Here is a 5,898-nt window from a genome sequence, read left to right as displayed (position 1 = left end):
GGAACAATTCTCCATTAACAAAATTAGATTAAGGAAAGGCAGAATTTTTTTATTTGGTGAAAGGGAAAAGTTGGATTTGGTTCTCACATCTCGTATATATAAGGTTAGAAATATTTAATGGTGAGAACAAATTAGAGTCTTAAACAAGGAACATATAATTATATTATATTCCACTTGCTTATACTGTCATTTTGATGCCATAGCATTCCCTCCTATTCGTTCGTTGCATTCCATCATTTCTGCAACACATAATAGCATCAGATATGCATGTTTGGGAATATGTAACAAGAAGTTGCTTTTTATAAGTTTTCAATGAATATGTAACAACTTACCATTAATTTGCTTCTTGGTGGCCGTATGAAGAAAATTTAATTAAAATACATTTTTTTTATCTAAATGATCACATTATTATTTCTCTAGGATTTTTCTTCTACTAAACATATAGTCTTAGTTAAAAATTAAAATATACATATTAGATTAAAGAAAAGCTATCTCGTCATTATTGAATAATGAATTGAACCATATGATTTTCTTCTTATTATTACGTGGAAAATCATTTATTATTCTTCTATCACTCTGACAGCAGGAAGACAAATTTTTAATCATTGATTATAATTTATCCAACTAAGCTTTTTCGAAGTCATCCAATTAACACCCTCAATGAATATATTCACGAAAAAGATATAGAATTATAGTGTTAATTTGATGAGTTTGAAAAAAAGATATAAGAGATTATAATAACTTTTCTTATTAATAAAATGTTAACACTCCTATAAAATAATACTACTGCTATTAGATACAATGTTTTCGTATAATATTATTTCCCATTAAATATCTCTAGTTCGTTTTAAAAGTATTAAATATTTTTGTCTAATATATATACTAAATTAAACACTTTATTAGTCTTTTTTATTTGAATATACTTATTAGCATTTTTTTTAATTACTATGCTCCAAACTAATAATATTATTCTTGGTTCAACCCTAAGAATACAAACAAGAACCTTCTAATTAAGGTTGTAATGCTTTTCAATGTGACATTTTCATATTTTCTGCAAGAATGAGTTTCTTTCTATTCTTCCTACTACACAAGCCTGAAACATAGATGAACTAAGTTAAGCGCCACCTTGGAATCCTTAAGAATATGGCTTCTTTGGGATAAAAAGATGGAGTCCTGGATCATGGTGAGTCAAACTCGTGTTCAGCACTATTGAGTTGTTGACACACTGCACATTGCTGTTGGCATACAGAACTCGCAATGGAGATGAACATGGTATCGTTAATTTCCCACTCTTGTTCTTCATTTTTCCATTCACGTCCTCACCACTGGAATTTCCCATCTTGTTAAAGGGTTTATTTTGAATGTGTGCACCTTTGCTTTCCCCTGAAGTTGTTACGACCCTAATGATGCCTCGGCCCCCAGAACCCCAAATACCTTTCTCTTTCATTTCGTCAATGCCTTGCTTTTGAGTTTCTCCATATTCCTTCTTCCACGAAACACTGCCATATCCGTTTCCAGTAGGCTTCTTCTCAAGCTGAACCTGACCCTTCAGTTTGGACGGAGGAAAGGAAATGGGAGTAGTGAGTTTGAGCTTTTCTGACTGAATTGTTGGACAATGAACATCTGGTGTTGGTCGTCGAGATTTGGTAGTACTTTCATTGCCATCATGTGAGGAAGTGTTAACTGATTTGAGAGAAAGTTCTGCATGTTGAGTTTCGGGAAGTGTTTTTGGTGCAGGAGGGGGAATTGTTACAGAGGCCAAGCGAGACCATGGACGAATTGGAATTGGATTTTCCATTGCTTTTGGGATAGCTCGACTTGATTGCAGAGAAATGTTACTAATGAGGAGGTTTTATATTTACTAGACCATGCGAAAAATACCTATTAAGAAAGAAATAGGGAATGATAGAAAGAAGTTAAAAAGCATTAGATTCGAATAGCATATTAATTTGGCACTTCCAGCTCACACAATGTTCATCAAAGTCCTAAGTTTAGGTTAATTTTAATTTCCAAACTAGCGTATAAGATTGGATTAAATTTAAAATCTACTTTTTTTATTATTAATATCAGAATTATTCAAAAATTTATTCTAATAATTTATTATTTATTAGGTTTATCATTTTATCATTATTATTTAGATCATTATTAATATTTAGTCATATTTAATAAGTATATATATGGTTCGACGTGATGGAATGTAATGGAAACTACACGTCAACTCGAGATATGAATTAAAGATCATGTGGCATATATATAAGGTGTCTAGATTTAGATTCCTGGTATGAAATGGAATATTGCTTTTCATGATTAAGTGTATCTTTTTTGACATTTCAGCCGCCGAAAATCTTATAAATTGCGGAATGTTGTCTTTTTTTTTTAGTTATTGGATTCTCTTTCTATACTAAAAATAGATTTAAATAATGTAAACCATCATGTCTCACTTTGCTTTAGTCGAAAAATATTAGACTAGTAAAACACGTTAGAGTCATTTGAAAAGAGAGAAACCAAGTAAGAAAGAAAGAGAAAAAGTTTTTCCCACATAATATAAAGTCTACACTAGTGTTTTCGTTGTTGAGAAGTCGTTCGTTGTTGAATTGGGTTGATTTTTGGACAGTGGAGAAAAAAGTCTCACATGAGTGACTCTATTTTAAAAAAATTTCATTTTCTTTGTTCTCATTTGTAAGTATTCATGCTAAGTTACTTTAACTGATTGAAAACATTATTTGATGTTTTTATTAGAGACTTTTTTTGTAAAGTATTATTCATTATAGTGAATTTTTCTTTAGTCTGCACGAGTCATGAATTTTTCTTTAGATTTTATTTTTACTCTATTTGTTTTTGGTGTTTTTCGCATATTCTCACGGGAAGAAAAATTGCATTTATGTTGTGTTATTCCTCTTTGTTAAGTTGTTATTGTTTTTTTTTTCCTTTTCCCATCATTAGTATGGTGTACGGTGATTATGCTAAATTTACTGTGCATAGAGCAGCTCCATCATGCATTCAAATAAACTCATTCATGCCCTCAAGATTTTCAATCGTGCATGGTAACTGTCAATTATAAAAATCAAGTCAGTGAAAGTAACAAGAACAAGAAGTGAAGATAGACAATATTAAAGTTTCGGCACCAAATTCATCTTACCCAAAAAGGAAAAAGGGTTTGTAAAAATCTTCTTATTTGGACAAGAGAACTGAAAGCATTATGCTATCTAACAGTTAGAGAATGTTAAGACAGCAGCTGAGGTTTTAGAGACATGTATATTTTGTATTAAGGATTTGGATATCTCAAAGATTATGTTAAATATATATAACTATTTTGTTGATAAAAAACAAAGGACCATTGATCAGAACTTGAGGATAAAGATGCTTTTGACTTAAATGTGTGAACATTTTTTTTTCTAGTTGTTCTTCTTCATACACCGTTTATCAGTAATCTTATCTTGTAATTTTGCTTGCCATTAATATTATATTACATTACGCATACGTTACATTAGCAGCTAGATTTTCCATTAAAATACTAGCTAGGTGGAAATGGAAACAGAAGTTTTTGATGGAAATCCTTTCTGTTTAGTCTCAAAATGCATATATCTAAGATATTTGTTGGAATAAAAGTAAAAGTGATTAACTTTTAATTTGGGCCAAAATGAAGAAAAGAAAGGAGCCAATATGAGTCAATTAATTACTATATTTTTTTATTATTAGAAATTTAATTAAAATGAAAATTTTCATATTGAATAAAAGTGAAAAAATTGATTAATATATAAAAAAATAACAATTTATAAATATTAAATTCTAGAGTTCTACGTTAAAAGTAGTGTTATATCTCTTATAATAACTCATATATGATATATCTGATTAATCTTTTATCCCAGAAAAAAGAAAATTGAACTTTAAGTTAGTGAAAGTGTGTTGATATGGGTGGTGGAAACCGTTCAAGTCTATCTCACTAAAACATTTTCAACATTCACGTGATAATATTAAATACTAAATGTTTTAAAATTTTGCAATAATAATACCTTAAATATATTTTTAAATAACTTAATATATGATGAGTTCAGGATTTGATAATTAAAATTCTTTTCTTCATATATATTAAATATTTGGTGGATTGTACATTAATATTTAATATCATACAGATAATTTTTTTATAATAATAATAATATTAATAATTTCAAATATATAATCCTAAACAATAATTAAATATGATTTACCATTATAAGTTTATCACTTGTTTTATGGTTAAAGTTTTCATCCTTACATCTACAACCTAATTTTAATTTTAAAAGACCATTTCCCTTTTAAACAATGTAATTTTCGGTCTTTGCTTCATTTGATTTTCAGAGCTTTGTGGTTCCCAGAGGTACTAATTCTTCCTATGATTAGCTCAAAAAGCTATCTTTATTTCATGAAAAAAATTTAAAACAATATTCTTCTGACAATTTTGTTTATGAAAAATATTTTTTTAACAATTTTTTGAAAATTATTTTGCCATATGGTCAAAAAATTATTAAAAAAATTTCATATCATAGTTTTTTTTATACAATCTAGGAACACTTAATATATTATCAAGTTGTTAAAAAAAGTTTTTACATTATCACAGTCCTTGTTTAATTAGGAATATAGACATTTTTGTAATATGGAAAATGAGCTCCAAATACAGTGAAGATGATTTATAATAAAAAAAACTGATCCTATATATATAAGCAAAGCTCTGTTACAGTAAGGTGTCTCTTTTATTCTTCACTCAACACAACATATTATAATCACCTCATAATATACCAACTTTGAAGACTCTTTTTATACATCAATGGAGGACCTTTATTTCGGGGAAAACTAGAGTTACAACATCATGAATCTCAAACTGACATTGCTAACTTACGCTTAATATTTTCACTATATTTTTTTCTGTATTACATATCAACCACACCATAACCAGCATTAAAACAAAAAATAACAAGCTTAAAACAGTGCCTTCAAATCAACTGCATGGAACTTCACCACGTTCCTTGAGAAGAAATCCTTTACCAAATGGCTTTTTTGGTAACAAGGTGCACTCCTGGTTCGTGGTGGCTCAAACTAGCGTTGAACAGCATTGAGTTGTTGACACACTGCACGTTGCTGTTCCCATACAGAGCTCCGTTTGGAGGAGAAGATACTGTTCTCACTTTCTCACCGTCAGAATTCCCCGTCTTGTGAATGGGCTGTTTCTTGTGGGGTCGTGCTATTTGCATGTAAGCACCTCTGTTTTCCCCTGAAATGGTTACGACCCTTACGCCACGACCCTCTGAGAGCTTTGTGTGAATACCTTTCCCTTTGGTTTCAGTTGGGTCGATGACATGGTTCTGGTTTTTAGTTTCTTCTGATTCATGCTTCACCGAAGCATTGTCCTTGCCATCAGGCTTTTCAATGGTGAGTTCTACCACCGGTTGAGGGTGAACCTTGAATTTGGCAGGTGGAAAGATCATAGGGGTAGTAGATTTGAGGTTTTGTGAGCGAACTGGTGTTGTTGGTAGGGATTTGGTGACAGTGGCATTGGTGTTTGTTGTTTGGAGAGAAGGTTGTGGAAGCTGAGGTTTTGGCTGTGACTCTGCAGCAGAAGGAGAGCGCAAAGAGGCCAAGCGAGACCATGGACGAATCAGAATTGGGTTAGCCATGGAAATGATGAACTGAAGCCTGTGGTGGAAGCTTCTATGGTTTGAGTATGAAAATGTATGAGCCATAAAATGCTCTATTTATAGACGATGGATTTTTGTTACTGTACCTATTAACAGCTAACCAACCTGGAATGACAGAAAATGTGAAAGCATTAGATTCTATTGACTTTTGCTTCTTCCAGCTGACAAACACTGGTTTTGCCTTTTGGAATCACTCTTTCACCATTTTTTAGTCTCAAAAGTCTAC

The 5,898-nt window shown here is 31.1% G+C and overlaps 1 pseudogene; it reads right to left on the bottom strand.

Moving 5' to 3' along the window:
* Nucleotides 1–1,135: 1,135 nt before the first annotated feature.
* LOC124822991 (uncharacterized) lies at nt 1,136–5,681 on the bottom strand (annotated as a pseudogene).
* Between the last annotated feature and the right edge of the window lie 217 nt (nt 5,682–5,898).

The sequence above is a fragment of the Vigna umbellata genome, chromosome 11, assembly GCF_029865625.1.
Source record: "Vigna umbellata cultivar VRB3 chromosome 11, Vumbellata_1.0, whole genome shotgun sequence".
Classification (NCBI taxonomy): Eukaryota; Viridiplantae; Streptophyta; class Magnoliopsida; order Fabales; family Fabaceae; genus Vigna; species Vigna umbellata.
This window is presented reverse-complemented; position numbering and strand designations above follow the sequence as displayed.